At 42.0% G+C, this 21,349-nt stretch overlaps 1 protein-coding gene across 1 annotated transcript in view; it reads right to left on the reverse strand.

Moving 5' to 3' along the window:
- The window catches only part of TRABD2B (TraB domain containing 2B), a 261,364-nt gene that overhangs the window by 185,631 nt on the left and 54,384 nt on the right, over positions 1 to 21,349 (reverse strand). The gene's annotated exons all lie outside the window — the stretch shown is intronic.

Raw genomic sequence — 21,349 nt, forward strand, 5'->3', positions numbered from 1 at the left:
TGCTGGAAGGCCTTCGGGGCAAGGACTGCCTTTCTCATTTACAAATGCTTCTATGCATTTGTGACGGATGCTGCTGCCCCACAAATCTGAATTTACAACTCATTATTCTTCTATTCATCACACTTCTGTTGTCCAATCAAAAAAAACCAAAAACCCAGAGTCAACATCAGATTATTCAAGCAACAAATTGCAAATTAATCAGTAATGAAAAGTATGTCCTAGCAGTTTATAAATTAACCTGTGGCATGGCCTACAGTGCCATAAATTGTCCACTGAACAGGTATGAGGAGAATTAATGTTATTACAAAACAGTATTTTTTGTAATTAATAATTTCACCAGCTTAAGTCAAACAGTTACATCTGGGCATTTATTACATCAAATAAACTCATTTAGAAAGCAGACATCCAAAATTACTTCATAATTTGCAATATGGCAGAGAGGAATTGGTGATTATCTATCCAACCAAATCCATTTCTTTAACAAAGGAGGGAATTTCTTAGAAAGGAGAATTGGAGAGCTCTTATGCACTGATAACATACATTGGCTTCATATTTCCTAAATACGTAAAGTGAAAAAATATGACCATATACTAAAAAAAAAAAGCCATTAGTCCTATGCAATGTATTTCAGAAAATGAGGTATCTGGTTATTAAAGACACATTCTGGATATTTGAGGATTTTGTTAACTTAGACTGTCAACTCCAATACTTAATTATGGACAAGAAAAGTTTCACATGACCTCTGCCTATCTGTAGATTTCAATATATATTTTAAATCCCTTTTTGATGTACATCAAAAAAATCTTCAAGCATATTACAGTGATTTTAAGTTGATTTGAACCATAAAACAAGAATGTTTACTGCCCATCTGCCAACCCCACCATTGTGTCTTCAAAAGAAAAGACCCAAAAAAAGCAAAAAACAGTAAGAAAATACTACCAGAAAGTGATAAGTGCCTGGCATTTTAACTTGCTTGTCTGTGAAGCATGATAAAAGCAAGAAGGTACCAGCTGGAAGGAAGTACTGAAGTGGCAGTAGAATGAAACTGAATGAGTTAGAATAGAAACAGATTTTCAGGACTTGGTCTGAGAAACACCACATGGGCGATAAGATAAATATGCAAAAAGGCTGCCAATTTTCTAAGAAGCAGAACTAGCAAAAATGTTTAAAATATTAACATCCTGCATGTTGTTGCATTTTTTAAAAGCAGGTGTTATCAGTTCTCAGAAACCAGGGTAAATATTTCTGGTGCAAAAAAATTTTGTTTAATCACTTCTAGGAATTTTTAAAAAAACAAAATCTTGAAGAAATCTGCTCGGGAGGAAGCAAAGAGACCATTCAACAACTGTTCTGTCAGCTTTTCAGGAATGCATCCTTCTGTACTCCCAGATTGCCATAAAATGTTATGAGAAGTGTATCTTGAATTTTTGGGTGGACCTAGATAGTAACATAAAGTTCCATCAGTGGGAATATCTACTTAGGATCCCAAGAGTGTTCATATTTTAATTACTAACCCGAATTTTCCCTGCAAATGTCAACCATGAGATGTTCCCAATCTCACAGTAACTTCAGTGAAACACCATGAAGGACAGGACAGCTCTCATGGGCAACAAGGGTGGACAAATCTTGCTGAGAGACTGTGCACTCCCCAAGCAGGGCTTATTTTTGGGGTTTTAGCTTGGATGACATCTAAGCCATTTGGCTCCTGGCCCATGATTTCCTCAGGAATCTGTTAACATAAATAAATGGCAGTAGTCAGGTAACACAGCCATAACTTCAGTAAGCACCCTGTGAGCTTGCTAGCTGAAATCTGGTCACTAATGGCAGATTTTAGAAATGGTGACACCACTTCCTACACGATGTAGCTTCCACGAGCACAGTAACCTGCCCTTCCATTCTTTCAAACCCACACCATCCTTTAGTCCTGCACCCTTGTGTAGGTCTAGGGGAGTTTTTTCCCTTTATCTTGTTTCGCCTGGATCAGGCCTCAGCTTGGCAAGGGAAACACTCTGAGCACACACTAAAAATATACATTTGGGAAGAATCCTGAGTTGTTTTCCTAAAGAAGAAAATTCTGCAGAGCACAGAACAGGAAATAACGTGCTCATGGGTGGTTTCCTCCTCCAGTGCCGCTCATACGCTGCAGCTGAGACAACACACGTGGTGGCACGGGAGTGGAGCTTGCCCAGATCCCTCAAATGGGGTTTCACAGCACTACAAGAAAGCTACAGATGGAGGTAAAGATGGTTTTTCAACATGTGTCTACAGAAGGTGGAAGAATTCAGTCATCTTCTTCATAAGCTGGAGCTGTTTTTCTCAATGGGATGTGCTAGTGCTTGCTTTCTGCTGTGAGCAGTGATAAGTCTGCCTTTCAGTCAACTCTTTGACACATTCCCATTCTCTGTGGTTTCCTCACAGAAACCATGATGGATAGCCCGCACCAGAAGGACATTTCAGCAGTGATGCCATACAGAGAGGAGGATGCTTGGCCCATGAAGTCAAACACAGTGCTGAAGATTGATCTCTTCTGGAATTCCTGTCTGATGCACTGACCATTAAGTTATGCAAACATGCTAATTTGCAACGCAGAATAAAGCAACTGCCTCCTGCCTTCCCAGGAATGTTTCATTTGGGGCCCAGCAGGGAGAAGACATTCGGTTAAAATGAACATTTTGTTAGTTTTAGCAACAGGGAATGTAAACTACAATGGAGAAGTAATGAATGAGTATTGAGAAAGAAGCTCAAGGTTAAAATTTGTGTCCTCCAATAAATTAAAATGTGTCTGAAGGGTTAGAAATTCAAGCAAGTAGGCTTTTAGAACTATTTTATTCTTTTGAAAAACTATGAAATGTGTCAAGAGTGTTATTTGTGAACCATTGCATGTTAAGCCACATCTCTGGAGTAAGCATGAGCTCTTCCTGTGCAGAAATTTGGCACCAAAGTATCTTCTAAGATTAGAGCCTCTGCTCACAACTTGCTGTGGCATTGCACTTACTGGCAGGTACTCTACAAACTCATATAGAAAACAATGCCTACTCAGAAGACTTCATCATTTAAATAAGGAGTGGATGAAAGGAAGGATTAGCACTTCTTTGGGGCTGCAGTCAGACCACTGAAGGCGGGCCAAGCTGATGAAGGATTTTCCAGAGGTGGTATGGAGAGTCTGTGGCAGACCTTGGAAAAACTCCTAGATGTTTAATTATCATTTTCCTTGCACTTATTCCTTTCCCTAACTCAGTGTCTGCAGTGCTGTGTCTTATAAAGGCCTTGCTCCTAAAACTATTTGCCATATTGTATGACCACAGCTCTTATCCTGAAACCTAATCTGAGCTCCAGGAGAAACAGGCAGAGGGAAGAGAGAAAGAGAAGGGACACTGGTGTCCACATAACACAGCTACAGGACAGCCATCACACCTTCAGGCTTCAGTGAGAGCAACTCACTCCCAGCCCCTGTGCTCCTCAAATCTACTCTGCCATGAACTCTGCAGCCACACCATGATTTTCCAGCATGTCTCCAGTGCCCTTCAAATCCTTCCATTTCCCAGAACCAAACTGCAGCCTAGAGCTCATTCTTCACACTCCCTGGATTAGCACCCCACCTTTTTCTTCATCTGCAGAGGCCAAATGCTGATCCATGCCTGAGCAGATGGACTCAGGGCTGTTCTTTACCTCCCTCTGCCTGCACCAGCAGCACAATGCCAGGACAGCCCTTGGCACTCTGCTTACACAACACAGCTGAGCTGAGCGAGGTTTTCCTGTCTTCCCTCTTCCAAAAGTGTCAAGTGCTTTCTGCTACATCAAAGGAGAGGCAAATTAGTCAGTCACACCCTTAATGCAGCAGTGGCATGTCAGCTTCCCAGAACGGCAGTGTGCATGCTGCCAGAAAACTGCAGGTGTAGTCTATTCCTACAAGCACAGCTATCCATCATCCCCGGAGTATAACACCAAGATTCAGCAAAGAGGCCCCTCTAGGCCAGCCCTGCAGTCTCCAAGCAGAAAAACTGCAGCAGAAGTGACACCCCAAACCACATTTGTTGGCTCAGTTCTGTCTGGGACCTGGAGCACAGGGTGGAGCATACAGCAGGTGCCCAGCGCAGTTTGGACACCTCGTGCTGCAGAAACATGGATAGAAAGCATGGCAGTTCCGCAGCATGATGTTATCACAAAATACCTTGGTATCCCTGCCCCTTTCCCACCATATCTGGACTTCTGGCTTCACTGGGAGTGCTGGGAGCCCTCTGGGGCAGCTGCTCTGGAAAGTGGTGCAGCTGATGAGTCCTGGCACTGCTGCTGCTGTCTAAGCCCCATGACCACATAATCAGCCAGGGCACGAATTCCACACACCTGTGTACACCTCTCCAGCCAAAAATACCTTCCTCCTTTTCCTCTTGTTTTCCTCTAAAGCTTCATGGGCTTGATGATTTGATTTTGACTAAACTTCATAAATAATTTTGCTATTTCTCTAGCATGTGTGTGAAATAACGTGATGTGAGGAGCACGAAATTCTTCTGGTTTACATCTTCGGTGTTCAGCTGGATGTGCAAAGTGGGTGAGAAGGAACTTAATCATGGTGGTTTTGAGGTTTTGAGACTATAACAGAGTAAACTGCTTGCTGACCCTGATTTACATTGAGTTGAATCTAATGGAACAAGTGTTTCTATAATGACGAACGCCCTCTGAAGCTACACCAACAACCAGTTTGGCATCATCTCCTCTCCTTTCCCCAACTGCTTTTACAGCAAGGAATCAGTAACAAAACAGACATCTTTTTTTAATAAACAGCCCTTGCTACTACCAGCCCCAGGATGTTAGCAAAACAGACAACATGCCTTGCTAGCAGCAGGCACACCACCTCCAGCCCTGTGCTCTAGCACCAAACTCCCTTCTTTGGAGGCAGCAAAGAGCACAAAACCACTCCTGACCAGCCCATGTCCCCAGCTCACACTGACAAGCCTGAAAATAAACAAGTTGCAGCCTGAGGAGTAATTACATCTCATTGGCACCCAGCACTGTTCTCACAGGGAGGGGAGGGCAGGAAGCCAAGGTGGGGGGATCAGCTACCAGTCCATCCTCCTGCAGCTCCCCAGCACAGATGGAAGCAGCAGTGAGTGGGGGAATCCGTGTTCTGCCAATGTCAAGCACGAATTCTTAGCTTTCTGCTTGTTCAGAACGAGTTTAAACAACTCTTTGTCATCTTCAAGATGGAAGAGATCGCTGTGGCCAAATGAGCCTCTGAAATTCCACTCTGGTGCTTAAAACAGGTATGCAAGAAAAATAAATCCCCCATGACCCCTGGTTTCCTTACAAGCAGTTCAGGACACTGCTCCTGCATGGATGCTCAGGTGGTAGAGTTCGTGCCTCAAGAGCACAGCAGAATAAAAAATGTGAAGTCTCCTACAAACAGGCCTCTGCTGCATAACACCAATTGCTGTTGGCCAAGAGTTATTGTGAGTGGAAAGCTCAAGTGAAGTTTGGTTCAGGCTTAATGAATTATGTTCATTTTCCAGCATATTGTTTTGGCTGATAAATCACAGCTTCATGCACCATTAGCATGTCATGATTGGAATATTTAATCAAAGGCCAGCTTTTTGTATAATTTACCTTTGAGAAACTAGATTTGCTCTCTGGAACAGTTTTGAACCATTACGCACGCTTATCAGCAAAAATCTTTGCTTTATGTCAAGTGTTGCAATATTTAAAGCCCTTGCAGGCAAGGAAGGATTGGGAAAAAAGAGTGGCTCACTTAGCTTGACAAATGCAAATGGTTTTGTTATGTTATTTGAACGAATTGCAGGAAAAGAAAAGAAAAATCAGAAGGAGAACAAACAATTCTGCATTTATAATCAACTATTATAAACGCTCCTTTGTTTTGGGTTTGGATCTCCAAGCAAAATGAGGAGTCTTTTGTTCTGGATGATGTAAGATCTTGTTTGGAAGATGGAACATCATTGTTTTTGCTGTTTGTTTTTCTTTCTCAGAGGATGTTTCTCTGAGAGCAGCCGCCTCTCCACCCAAGAGTCACCCCTGAAGTCCACACAAGGCTGCTCTTGAGGCAAATAAGAGCTCCCTAGGGAACATGTTTTTGTGCCAGATGAGAAATCCAGTCCTTGCCTGAGTGATCAGGATGGTTCATCAGCATGGTCCATCAGCAGGGACCCTAAACTCAGCCCTGCCTGAGAGTGGCAAAGGACAGAGAGCATCTTTTCATGCCCTTTACCTCACCACAGAGCTGCCATGAAACAGCTGGAGAAGAGGTTTTCTGCACTTCAACATACTTTTCTCCTCTATCTATACACACTTGAAAAGAGGGAGACAAAAACCTCACTTGTTTCTGCAGAAAACTCTTGGGAAATGGTTTGTCCAAAAAATTACAGAGATATCAAGTGCTTAAAATTAAAAACGCCTCCTACAGAAGGGTGAATCAAAGGTATGCAAAACTGAATACAAATCTGAGCTTAAACAGGGTTTCATAACTCCCTCCTGAGTACAATTTGTGCTCCTGGATGGGAATGAAGTCTTGCATTTTCCAGAGCAGTGGGTGCTTTTGTTTGCTTCTTGAAATGCTTGGTTGAACAACTGTGCAGAGCTGTAAAAATAGGTTTATTTTTATGTGCTTTATGGGTCTGATTGTTAACAGAAAAGGCCCGAGGGCTGTGTGAGTCTGTGCTTGTGCACTTCTGCACTAGACTTTTATGTCTGTGATCTCCCACACTGTGTAAGTGATGTCTGTGGCCACATGAACCACTTGTTCTGCCCCAAACAAGCTTCTGTTCAGGCACAGCGACAGCAGCCACAGTGTCAGTGTGGTGGCCATCAGCTCCCACGTGCTAGTGATTTCCACCTCCCAAATCCCAAGAACTAGGGATTGGGATCACGGGGGAGGTTGTACATGTGTGGGATATACAGGCACAATTGAAACAACACTACACAAAGAAGGAGTGTGCATCTTTCTACCTGTCACTCCTTCTAAGTTGTATTTTCCTTGATCTTGTCTTCCCTCACTTGCTGAGCAGGCCCTTCTCTTCAATTTTTCCATAGTTTCCAACCAATGCTGAGAACTCCAGATGTGGATGTGAATTCCAGATGTGAATTCCCAAACTTTTGGGGTTTCCAAATCCATGTGCAGATCTAGTCTGGATCAAATTAAGTCAGATCTTCTGCTGTGAGTCAGAACAAGAACGACGGTACTCAGCTTTCTGATGACAGCAGTGGTGTTGACCTGGCCCTGGACCTGATTTCTCTGCTCCAGTCCACTCTGCTTATAAACATTTGCCTTCCAAGGCAGATGTAAAGACATTTCTTCCCTAATGAAGAAAAGGAAGTGAAGCCCACTTGAAACAGCAGAAATTGCCACACCAAACTGTAAACCTTCAGCCAACAGCTGCATGTTGCAAATGTGCCATTAAAAGGCCTTTGCCACCAGTGGGTCTGTAGGTCTCAAAAGTGCCACTTGTGGCTCCAGAGATATCCAGAGAATAGCCAAAACCCAGCATCTATCTCATGCTTTCTTGATTCTTTACATCAGCCAAACTGTGCTCAAAACAGTAAACAGATTTGTTTGAAATGAATGGTACTTGGCACACAGAGAGAAATAAAAATACAATTAATTTCATTTTTTCCATGGTGACAGTTCTCCAGCTCACCCAAGTTGCATTTTCCAGACAGCTCGGTACTTTGTACCATAACTAGACTAGAAGATGGCAATGCCTTTCTTTTCTTATTCGTTTGCTAAAGCCCTCCAATTCCTAAAGGGCAGGCATGCTGATACGCTTTCCAGATCTTGGTGCAGTTTCCTCATACTTTCCTTAGAAAATGTTTTCCCCCTGACAAAATCTTTTGGTTTTGTACCCTTGCAGCAAGGTTTGACCAGAACCCAGAAGCCACCTACAGACCAGAGACCTCTGTGACAGTGGCCTGACTTGTGCTCCACACTCAAAGAGCCGAGGAAATACACAAACATCCATGTCCTGTGTCTCCACAGTTTCTGATCACAGATCTATGATTCACTCTCCAAACTGTCCTCCCTGTCCTCTTGAGGGGCCAACCATCACCTTTGCCTATCTAATCAGTTTGTCCTTTCTTCCAAATCCCCTATCAAGGACACCACAGGCAGAAGTTTAGGCAGAAAGCCAATGGTGACACAGTCTCACATGTGAGATAGTCAATGACAGTTAATATGAGGCTCACATTTTACTGAGCCTGGCAATCTCTCTGTTTGTTTTGACAACAATTTATTGAGAACGTTCCTCAGGGCCAGGACAAGGGTTTTCTTCACAGTCAGAGATAGGGCAACTCATTCTTCAGGATCATCAGCAAATCAGACACCTTAGTTTAAATATGTGTGGCTCAGAGGAGGTGTTAGAAGAGCCCTACAAGTTTTGTGTTTCCCTTTGATCTTGTGCAGGGTGGTCAAGTCTCTCCTTCCAACTCATCAAAAATTTTGTCCTGAATCAGAGTAGTTTTTCCCAGAGTTTTATCAAAACCAACATACTTCTCCCAAAAGCTTCTCTGTCAAAGAATGAGCAATTTCCAGAAACATCAATGAAAACATTTTTCCGTGAGGTCCCTCCTATCCCTTCATGTTGAGTGCATTTCTCCCATATTCCTAGGAGAAGAGCAAAGAGGTTTGTGTCTCATTTTGTGGGATGATGGTGAGCTCAGGCAGATTGCTCTGTGACCCACTTGGTGGCAATGGCCAAGAACTTGTGTCCTCACCTTACTCGCTCTGCGTCCTTAAATGTACTTGTTCCCTAGAGAATTTTAGCCTGAAATGTCTAACCACAGACCTGGAAATAATTTCAAATATAGTGTAATGACTGTTGTTAATCACACCCACTCTCTTACAGCATGGCCTGTAAAATAAGAATAGTGAGGAGGTCTTCCTGCTGCCCATACCCTGGCAGCAGATGCATTTCCTGTGTTCCAGAGCTATACATTTCACTGGGAAGGGATGCTCTCTAGTGGTTACATTATGAGACGGGAAAATTAGATCCTAAAAGTTTAACTTCCTGTCTCTCCCCTCAGTATCCTGTGTATGACGAGGCAACTCATCCCGTCCCACTGTGCCCTGGTGTGTCCCTTCATGCCTGTGGGTGACAACAATCCCTCTGCTATGTGGGAAGGCTTAAATGACACATCCAAATGTTTGGAGGGGAGGTTTTAGGGCAGAGACAAGCACTGTGGCCAATTTGCATTAGGTTGGAGTGAAGATAGGAAAAAGTGAAAAGTGGTACAACGAAAGGCAGAAGCGTCTGAAACAATCTGTCAGATCTTCCCCCCTTTTTATTTTAAGTCACGGAAAGTGCTCTTTAACTTGACTGCTCCTTATCTCTACCTAAGGCATCACAGAATTTTATATAATTAAAATTTCCTTGACAGTTGCCAAGGATTTACAATGTGAAATGTTTCAATTTTTCTTACATTATGTCTTGGCATCAAAGAATCTGCACTCATTTCCTAAGTATGGGATAAAGATGATTTCTAGTGGGAGACAAATGAATCAAGACCTTGACACCCCCATTTTTTTTCTTTCTCTCTCCTTTTCTTTTCCTTTCCTTCTTCTTCTTCTTTTTTTTTTTTTTTTTTAATACATCTGGTTATTATTGAACAGAGGCTTTCATGTTTTAATGATAAATTGTCTTCTCCCGCTGTAACAATGTCCCCAGACGGCTTGTCTTGGCTGAAATGTCTTCTAAGAGCATCTGCTTTTGATCTATAGGGGTTTTAAATCTTTGGATCTAATCTCTAGCCTGGCTGACTTGAAAGCTGATTTCCACAAAAGCAGAGTGTGAAACTTGTAGAAACCCTTTAGTGGAATCACTTGAAATTGTTTAAAAGACTGTATTGACAATACTCAGTAGGTCCTTGTGACTTTTTCCCTTCATATTTACATATACACACATGGATATAAAAATACAAGAAAGAGACATAAGAAAGGAATTTCTTTTAACAAATGCTCCAGTGGTATTTCCATGTAATCTGCATGTGTTGTGGCTTAATGCTCTAATAAAGAAGGACTGGAAGCTTTCCAGAGCACAATATTTATGCCATGTATATCAATTAAGATAATTGCCAATTATAATGATATGTCAATTAAAGTCAAGTGACTTTTAAAAGAGTTATGCCTGCTATTAATTTAGTTCTACACACACACTGTAAGTGTATTTATAAGGGTTGATCTTAAAATTTCTCAATGTTGTTCCCATCCAGTACATCCAGCACATGATCCCTGTGTTCCTTTTGCTCTTTCTGGTCCACTTCAGGCTGCAGGATAAGCCAGCAGAGAGCTGTCTTCCTTGGTGGCATGGTGTTGGCACGCTGTCTGCTGTCATTTGAAGCAGGCCAAGTCAATTTTGATTTCACCCCAACACAAATGAAAATAGGCTTGTACTCATGGGATTTCTGTGGGTAAGGAGAAACCACTGTGGTCAAACTAAAGAGAACCTCGTGATGCTACAATATATATATGGACATATACACATTTGTGTGTGTTTGGGTGATAAATACCCTCTCAGAGTTCATTTGTCTATCAAACCCCACACAGAACATTGTAACACATTAACAACAGTGGCAGACAGACTCTAAAGATTAAGAGTTTAGGTTTTGCTGTGATTAAACTGAATTTAGAACAAATTCAGGAGAGTTTTGAGCACAAAAGCTCTTCTGCATGAACTTTCTGGTTAAGATATAATGGAAGCCAGACCCCAGCCTCCCTGGTTGGAGGTTTGCAAAACCAAATCATAACAACTGATGAGGTTTCGCTAAACCAAAGCACCCTCTGTTTTCTCACCACAAAGATGAGATAAAAGAGGAATCTTTTTTCAACCATTTACTCCTTGCACCTTAGCAGCAGTGCTGAAATATAACCTATAGGATATTTTGCCATTATGTTCCACTATCTCCAAAGTAATAATTTTGTAGTCAGCTTTTAAAGCCTCAGAATGCAGCCTCTCCCAAGCCATCCATAGATTTCCCCCAAAGTTCATGGCTGAAGATTAATTTTCGAGGCTCCACCAAAACTCTAAACTATTTCTGTGGCTGACTGGGCCAGAGACACGACGGAAACAAGCATTTCATAACCTTTCAGCACTGCTGCTTCTATCCAAACCCAAACTCCAAAGCTGGGATGGGATGTGAGAAGCAATCAAAAACAACACTGGAAAAGCACGAATCCATCGTAGTAGTAAGGCTCAGCTTGGCTTTGGGTTTGATCCCAGGCATGAGGAAATATTCAGGGAAAGTGGAGTTATTTCCTTAGATTCATTTGCCCATTTCTCATTAGCAAAGCATTTTGATACTCTGTAAGAAAGAAAATAGAGTGAATTATTTCTAGTTTGTTATAAAACTGGACTGATAGAATAAATATCTGGGCAAGAAGCCTCAAACTGAGCCAAGAGGCTCATTCACCCCCAGAAATGAGCACTGTGCAGCACAGAATTCTTCTCTTTCTTCCAAGATGATCAGCAAGCGATAAGATTCTCCCTGGATTTGAGTGTTAACTGAAGCATCTTGCCTTAAGTGAATGTTTTATGGGGAACTTACTACACTGAGCCATTATCTACAAGTTCTTCTGTTGTCACAATTGTTGTTGCTTTGACCTCAAAAATGTATGAGCTAACTGGGAAGCCAAGAGTTCAGTCTAGGCTCCCCTCCCCAGGCACACTTTCTATAAGTTTTGCTACAGCTACTGAAGGGTTTGGTTTGTGGGGTGATAAAGGAATCAGTATGAAGAAACCCCAGCTGCCAACCAGAAATGATAACACAGTCCAGTGTTCCCAGGCTGGTTTCTGGCAGAAGCATTAGGAACTGTAACTTGCTGTTGCTTTGCTCCAGCCAGCCCTTTTCAAAGGGGAAATTCAACTGCATGTGGTCCTAAACTTCCTCTAAATTCAATTTGAGCCACTGAGCTGTCAGTTTAATTGCCCTGCTGTGGATGCCGCAATTTTATCTGAGTGTAAATCTCTCTGTCACTCAGAGTATCATGTAAAGTATTTTTGATGAGGCATGCAGAGTGTCTGCTCTTAAATGCTACAGCAGGGAAGAGGCCCAAGTGTCTCATATTACCCCAGGGACAGACAGCTCACACAGAGATAAAGAAGGAGACAGGATGCAGAGGGGCTCCCTGGGATGCAGGGACAGCAGAGGATGAGACACTTGGTGTTTCCCCACTGCAAGGAATGCCTGCAGAGCCTGTCCATGATGACAAGGAAGAGCCCAGCGCCTTCCTGACTCTGCCAGGTTTAGGACCCCCTCCCACCCTAAGGATAGGTCAGCTAGGGTGAGTGTCCACAGCCACAGGACATAAGAGGTGTCTGGGTGCAGCACTGGGTCAGCACAGGGCACCAATGGCTTGGGCAGGAGCATGGAGCTGAACATCTGGCCACAGCTGGCAGCAGGCTTATCCCCTCTGCGCTGCAGTATCACTCTGCAGATTTGCTAACTCTCCTGTTGAGTGCAGTTACGCATTAGAACTGCTAATATGCAGTGATTTTGCCTTAAGCTTGAAAGCACCAGAGGTTAAACAGATTTTGATATAAGAGCCTACAAGGAACACTCTATTTAAAAAGTCTATGCATCACTGGCTCCGACTGAAAGGATGATGAGTGGTAGGAGGAGATGAAAGGTGGTTCAGACATGGGTATGATGACAACAGTAAAGGGAAATTAAATACACTGCAGGGAAATAGAAGTCATAATCATCTTGGGTTTGCAGCTCATGAACAGTGAAAAGCTTATGTGATGAAACAGCAGGTAGAAGTGCCTTGAGACTCAAGTTTTAAGGCCCCAAGAGTTTAAGCTTGACATTCAAGCCTTTTAAAGTTTTATGAGGGCATCCAATAATTCCTCCTGCTCGGCCCCCACCCCCTGCCTGATGTGCTGGTTGTTTGATTTACACACCTTCCTGAATGTACAATGAATTCCAGGGAAAGCATGCAGAAACCATTGCAGGTCTGTAATTAAGTAGCCTTCATGCAGCTTAACCTCTCCAATAACAAATGTCCAAACCAATGCAAAAGGTCACCACACCTTTGGCTGGTGAAAACTGACACAGTCCCACAAAAGATTCCAGGATCTAGGACAGTTTTTACCCAGGGAAGTACAGCATGGTCATTCCCAAAATGTGCTCCGTGCTGGATGCAGGCAGGAAAATCTTGCTAATCCACACAGGGCTAATTTATATGCTTGAGCATCCTCCCATAAAAATTATTAGCCCGACAACACACTCTCCACCAGCAAAGAATTCCCAGCAGAGAACTTTAGCTGTATCAATTCCACTGCCAAACTCTATCAATCCCTCTGCCACACAAGTGTATGAACCACCCCCCAAAAAATCACCTGAAAAGCAGAGTGACAACAGCTGTACTGACCAGGCCAGGTCAGTACATTTAAAATACCTTTGTGCTAATTTTGTACATGTTCTAATCATACTAATGATGTTTCTAACTACAGCATGCTAATTATACTGAAATTAGACATTATTATGTTAATTTTCTAGCTCTGCACTAATGCCACTTCTATTAGATACAAATCTCTTTTGTTAGTCTTAAGCAAAACTGATGATTGCTTAAAAATTATTGAAAGCAATGAGTGACCTTTCTTTCCTTTTTCCCACTTTAACCATTGTTTCCTTTGCCCTAACTTGAGGAAATGTCAGGGCTTTCAGTCGTGGCCATTAATTTGAAATCCTCAGTCTGACAGAGGGCTCTGGAGAGTGCATCCATGATCACAAAAGACAAAATCTGTTCTCCAGAGAAGACACAGGAGAGCTGCTGAGTGCCTCAAATCATGGACACAGACCCAAGAGGCCATATTGGGCTGGAGGCATTATGGAAAAGAGAAGCTGTCTTTGTCAAGATCCCAATCATTCAGCACAAAATCAAGGGGAGGTTTGTTCCACATGCAAAGGATAGCTCAGGACTAACCATCCCTTGGAGCATGTTTGACATTTGGATGGACACAAGGACAGGCAGCACATCTCATCCATTATGGGTTAGGAGCACACGGGGTTAGGGAGAGAAACCTGAGCTCCGGAGTGGGACAAAGAAGGAACATTTTGTTACAGATCATTTTTGAAAATGGGAACATTTGAAACAGTACATATGGATTATTAGGTAGAAGGAGAGATGAAGTGCATGTTGGGCCTGAATTTCTAACACGCTTCCACAGATGTTGCATCAGCCCCCAGTCAACAGTCAACACTGTCAGACACGTCCCAGCATAAGACCTCAATCGTGTTTTGGCAACGCTCTGCCAGCTTTTAACAAATCATAATGCAATTTTTTTGTGCAAGATTTTTTTTCCCAGGCAACTTGAACTTCTTATTCAATGCTCTTTATAGCCCAATTTCCTTTACCCTAACTGTGCTTCCTTTGGATCTACCTGTCACAGTAGCTCTCCATTACCTTTTAACTCCCTAGGCCCATTTCCATCAAAATGATGGGAGCATAAGGCCACTAACTCCTACATCCTTCATGAAGAGAAATAACCAAACACAGGACAAAAAATCTGCTAAAAATCACTAAAGAAACAGCATGGCTTCAGCACAAAATCAACCCTTACTAGCACTGAGAATCCAGCCAAAAATAACTTCCAGTAAAAATTTGGTTCCTGTGGGTCAAACCTTCAAAGAATAACAATTTGATACAGAACAAAAAGGGTGATAAGGATTCTGTTCAGCATCTACAAACATAGTCCTGGATGGCTGTCTGCAGATACACCATGCCCAGGGGAGAAATCTTAACAACTTGTAATAGCCACATGGCTCTGAGTATCAGCTCTGATTCTGTACAATTCATTGAAAATACACTTTCCTGGGTTTTCTTTTTTTTTTTTTCTTTTTTTAATTTTTTAAGATGTATCCTTGTCATGGCTCCAGGTACTCAGGATGTCCTAATAAACCTATTTCTGACATCTCAGCTGCCTACCAGGCTCATTGCACCCATGAGACATAGGTTGTGCCTTACAGTGTCAACAGACCCTTAACATGCACATGAGCTTTCAAGCACATAAACTGGGAGAAAATCAACAAACACTATGGGCCACACTTGTGCTCTTCAAAGTGTGAGCCAATGCTGCCTTTGATGCTACACACAAAGCTTCCTTGTTCTTGTTTTCCTAATTCTTGCACATCAGATTGCAACATATGGCCAGGTTCAGCAACTGACAAAATATTTCCTTTCTATTCTGTTTGCATCACAGCTTTCTGGAGCCACAGATTGCCATGACTTAGCAAATGACAACTGAGAAACAGTGGCATGCCCTCTGTGCTTGAAAACAAACCACAACAGCAGCAGCAGCAACTCAGCTTCTCTCACCCACAGACTCCCATCCCTTCATGCTGGATGGCTGCTTTGCTGTTTTATTCCAATTTTGATGATCACCTTTTCACTCGTGATCTGTCCATCATTCAGACAGATCTGAGAGTATTTGAGACTGAACATATTACTGCTCTACAAGAGGCTCCAGATAACTGACTGACAGGCCAGAGGAAAGGGGCTGCAAAGATACACATTCATTAACAGCTTAAATATTTATATGGTTGTGTTTTTAAACCACATAGTGTTAAAATTTGGCATTCACTCCCCAACTGACCTATCCTAAAAGTCCCCATTGAGAGGTCCAACCTAAACTCCTACTGCAGTCATTATCATCACTTTCTAACTCTGATAATCTATTTTCCTCAGGAGAACTCAGCAAGAAAGTTGTTTTTTTCCTCACTGCAGAGGGGAGGTGATTTGCCCAGGGCCACTATGTGGCAAGACTGCAAACACAACCCAGATCTACTGGGGCAGTACTAGCGTGACCTGGACATCTCACATAAGAATGAGCTTCACCAGTTGGTTGGTGACCATAAATAGATGGTCTGTACACACACACACACACACGCACACACGCACACATTCCACATCAGTGGGATCACCAGCAGCATTCAGAGACTCCAGCAGGATAAACTGGAAACTTGAGGGACAATTTGCAAGCACAGGATTGAAGAGTCTTCCTGTTAACCAGCAAGTCCCCATTGGCCTTAATTTCATGTCCCTTCAAACAAAAGGCCAAACACAGTTGTAGTGGCCTGGGGATGAATCAGAGGAACAGAATGTTAATTCCACATAGAGTTAATTGGAAATGAAAAACGCTTCCTGCAAAATTAACAATGAAAAATTTTAAAAAATAATCCTAGTGAAATGACTGTTTGGGTGTGTTCTATTCCTTTTTTCTCCAGAGACTAAATTTCCTCCTTAAATCTTTCCCAAAGCACCAAGGTGGTGGTTGTTTCCTGAGGCTCCCCAGGCAGCAAGCCTGAGGAGAGGTTTCTGTAGCCGGGAGCTCGACCCACAGAGGTTAACCAAACTACAGCTCCAGAGGGGATATTACACAAATGTACCCAAATTGAAACATAACCCTTTTTTTCCCCTTCCTTTTTCCTGAAACATCTTCTTTTCCAAGATTCTGAAGACAAACGAACTCTCCCCCTGCTTTCCAGAAGCAGACCCTTTCCCACAATAAAAAAAGTAAAAGAAGGCACTTTTAGTTGTGCCATTTTCAGGGTCTCTTGCTGGTTCTTGGAAGAGGGGGCAGACCCCTTGGCTGGGTCCTGACTCACCCCTCTCCAGAAAAGAGGGGAAAAAGAACCCAGGCTGGGGGAGCTGCTGCTCCTCTTCCCCTACTATTCTCTTCCCCATCAGGGCTCGGTGAGGAATGCAGCAGTTCTGGACTCAGTGTGGGTTGCCCACATTAATCTGGTAGAGTATTTGGGCAGCATACATACTTAAAAAAAAAAAAAAAAAAAAAAGGTCCTTTTTTTTAATCTTTTTCCATTCAGGAAAAAATATAGAAAATTTTATTTGACAGACCAGCAAGCCTTAACACTGCAGAGGCTTTCTTTTTCTTACTCCCATAATTTTCCCCTGCTGTGGCAGTACGTGGGGATAAAGGAAGAAGAAAGTCACTTTTCAAAATTGCAGCAAGATCTGTCCAGAATCCATCACTCCATTTATTCCCTTGGCATCCTGAAAATGAGAGCCTGTGCAAAAGGTTTGCATTGCAGGAAAGACTTCAATTGTATTTGCTAATGAAAGCCATGGAAGTTTCTTAGATGGGGGAAAAAAGTGATTTTTCAATTGTCCTTGACTTTTTGTTTTTCTCTTCAGGCTGGAATACAAAAACTTACTCATTCTCAAGACATTCACTGGAACTTTTTGAGATATAAAAGACTATGACAAGCACTAGGCCTCTCTTCAGAAAGTAGGAAAAGAAATGAGCGGCAATTTGTTGGAAAAATCTACTGGAATAATGTCATTCCAAAATCCTGGGGACTCTTCTCCCAAAGCGACAGCACCTGTGGCTTTGTTTTCTGTTTGGAGAGCACCATGTCCAGGCATTTTCCAGATCCAGTTCCAGGGAAGCAGATTTTGTCAGGGAAGTCTATAATTCAGTGGAGTTTTAGGAGCTGCCAATGATTTCTTGCCAGAATCTTTTAAATTTTTTGTGATTTTTTTCCTTGCTTTTCTATCAGATGGAATTTCCTACTTTTTCCTCCCACTGTTTTTTCCTTTCCACTTAAAACACAGATGTATTTTTTCACAATATCTTATTTGAAATGCATTTCTCTCTTCCAAAGAAACACTAATAGTCTGTATTTTCCTACCATCTGTAATAAGGACAGACCACATCAAACATTCAGAGTTCAAATATCAGCTGACATTGTTGAAATCCAAAGCTATTTTTCAACTGGATAAATCTCCCCTGATTTTTGATATGAAGCCATATCACGAAACTTGCTGCCTTTAAGGTCCTGTTGTTCAAAATAGTAGTTCTGCATCACTAAAAATCAAAGAAACTACTTGATCTATGTTTTGGGGCACTTTTTAAAAATTTTTCATGGTCAGCACATAACACAGTATTACATAAACTCACTATTCCCTTCACCTTGGATGACTTTATATTTTGGCTGAGGCTCGTTCCAGGTAACCATTGCTGCTGAGTACTTGGGTATTAAATCTGAGGGGGACATCTGTGTTCTTCCCAGGTTCAGTGGAGAGAGACAGACCTTGCCAGAAATAATTCAGACCAAGTGTGGTCTCAGCCTCTCATCTTTGAATGAAAGGAACTCCACCAGGACTTGTATTTTTCTCCTTTGATTATAGGAGGAAGAAAAAAATTCTGTGACTGGAGAGACTCCACCTTTCTGTAGCTCAAGATGGGTGTTCTACATGTGTCAGTCTCCCTGAAGCTGCTGGAAATTCCCCATGGAGGAATGGACAGAGCAGTGGCCAAGTTCCTGCCCCTGGAGATTTTCAGAGCTGAACTGGGCAAGTCCATTGCACAATCTGACTGGCTTTGAAACCAGCCCAGCGTGGCATGGGGTGTTGGACTGAGATCTGCAGAGCGCCCTGCCAACCTAAATGATTCCATGCATTTATGAAAGAAGCTTTACAGGAGCTGGCATTACAGAGGAAAGTGCCCCAGCAGAACATTTTCCAAACCACATAAAACAGGTACCATTACAGAATTCGCAGAAGAGCACACGAGCTCCCAAATCAGACCCTTCCAGGTAGTCAATCAAATTCATCATGCTCTTCCTGCAGTGGTCAGTGGCAGAGGCTTCAGGGAGAAGCATGTGGAGCCCACAATAAACGGCTTTAGAACAACACGAAGGAGAAATTCCTCCCTAATCCCATGCAGCCAGTAATGGGTTGGTGCCCTGGAGCACACGGGTTATTATCCTCATTAGATTTGCACCTATGCAGCATCACCGGGGATGTTCTCATTGCTCATGCCAAGAACATGTTTTCTTGGCACACATCTGAGGTGATACAGAGCTTGCTCAGGCCTTTGCTACTCAAGCTAAGCTACTGCATGCCAATAAAATCTTTACACCACACCAACTTGCATTAGGCAATATATATTTACACAGTCTGTGTGGCAATAGTAAGGGTTGTTGGTTTTTTTTAAAGGCAGAAGTATGTAATAAATGACATCCCTTCAAACACACACAGACTTTACATTTCAGCACCTACTGCCTTGCAGTCCTCCTACAACCTCAGCTCCTATATTTTGTTATGAAATTTATAGGTTTATGCATACCAAAATTGTGTGTGTGTGTGTGTGGACTGTTACTGCCAGGGTGGTCTTTGAGAAAAGAAGCAAGTAAGATGCTCAAATTTGATTACAGGATATAATAAAAGTCAAAGACTTCTTCCTGCTCATTCTCATATAGTCCCTTGAAAGAAGAAGAAGAAAAAAAGTCTTTCCCTTTTTCCCTTCTTTTATAAAGGAACTTTTTTCTCCCCACCCAACAGAGCCAGCAGTGATAGCCAATTTTCCTGTGTTTGAACCTTTGAGTATGCACTTGAGAACCTCACGTGGTGAAAACTAACCCCAGAATACCCAGGAGACAGCTGAAAAACCCATTTCAAGGGCAAGGCTTTGATTTCTTCACATACACAAAATTGGACTTCTTTTTTTTTTTTTTTTTTCTTTTTTCTTTTTTTTCAGTCAGGAAAAATCTCCAGTCTCTGAGTGAAGGGAAAACTGCAGTGATTACTCCTGCCTTTAGATGGCTGGATAAATATTTACTCTATAAGACCGTATATTAAGGAATGAATTTTTTTCTTTTTTTTCCTCCCCAAAATACTGTTTCACTGTCTCAGCAACTATGAATGGTGCTGGTGTCTCTCCCAGCGTGGGCAGCCATTTTGCTGATGCATCATCTCACCTTTGCTGGAAAAGGATTAGAGACCAACACCATTAGCATCAGTGGCAGAATTCCCAGGCGTTGCTTCACTGTGCCCCACATCTTGTGTTGTTGCTCATGTCAGGGCAAAATAAACACACAGTGGTCTAAATGCACCACCAGAAAAAAATCAGATCTTTCTGTAGCCACCTTGCACTTATTTGTGAAAGTAATAAATGACTAACCAAGGGGCCAGGCTGTGATGGCTGAGAACTGTCCAATTCTGCTTGTGTAGGACCACCACTCTCCCTCCTGCATCAGCCTCAGAGTTAGTCCAGGAAACTTCACTCCCCATTCAAAATAACCACATTTATATAGGAAAAAAACATTTTAAAGTCATTATTTAGCCGATTCTCTCATTTTCTGAGTCCCTAGAGGAGTGAGCTTTTAATATCTCTTTGCACAGGGAGAGCCAGATAGATTGTAAAAACTTCACTGATGTTGTACAGTGTTTACCCCAAAAAATGTCCAACTGGAAGGAGTGAGTAAGGTATAGGGAGAACGAAAGCAAGAAGAATGGAGCTGCCGAATCACACTGGTTGGCTTTCCACAGAATTTTTCCCAAACCCTCCAAAAAGTCATCCATAATGACAAAATTCCTTTACAACAGTATTGTCTGGTTGTTGCTGAAATAAATATTGTGATAAATACAAGCAAAATATATAAGAAAAATGCAAAGCAGTGAATTAAGCATTGTTGTCTTGGGGAAGATAGCTGTGTGGAACAAAAAAAAATCCAATATGCTTATGTATTGGTGACAGCTTGAACTAATTTAGATAAAAATTAAAAGTTTTGAAAAGCAAAATCCAAAGAGGAAATAATAATTTGCAAGAGAAAATATACAGTGATATTGCCATTTCTGCACGCTTATGAAAAAAAACCCCAAAACAACAAACTGAAGTTTAATTGAAATGTTGTACAACTAATTTTGTGGAATTTGCTTCTTCCATAAGAAATTCCCTGGCAGTAGTGGATACACCATCACACATGAATGATTTGAGAAATCATTTCCACAGCAACCTTTACTGGTAAGAATCATGGCTGGAGCATAATATATGATCAATCATAGAAATAATGAAAACCTGAAATAAATAATGTATTATTTCATTATGGAACTGTCGCTACAATGCTAAAGTAGTGCCAATGACAGCATTTACCGATGATGAAATTATTATTTGTATTACAAGAGAAGTTATATATTGTGCATGAAAAAGCAAATTCGTCCATTTCTCAGGGTTTTATCCTGAGATTTGAATTACGTTTTCCTATGTTATAAGCCTTATTTAGAAAGCACTATGGATTTCAGCAGAGTGTCCTCCTTTTGCACCCACTCAAGCAGCAGTGATGCCACGTGACAGAATGGCACTATCCTGGTTACTGGAATGACAGAGAGGGAATTTTACCTAAGCTGGCTTTCAGTTTTCTCCAATACACTTTGCATTCAGCAGAAAGGCACTGTGAGACAGACAGAGCATTCTTCCTTCTTTTGGCCAACAAAGTCCCAGAAATACGTGTTGTCCCAGCATAACATCTTTCACTCATTAAGGAAACCTGGGTTTTCTCAAGGTGAATTTTCCTCCTCTCCTTACTTCCACTCCCACTGCCTGCCTCAACT

Source organism: Pyrgilauda ruficollis, unplaced genomic scaffold (assembly GCF_017590135.1).
Source record: "Pyrgilauda ruficollis isolate IOZ18807 unplaced genomic scaffold, ASM1759013v1 scaffold6, whole genome shotgun sequence".
NCBI lineage: Eukaryota > Metazoa > Chordata > Aves > Passeriformes > Passeridae > Pyrgilauda > Pyrgilauda ruficollis.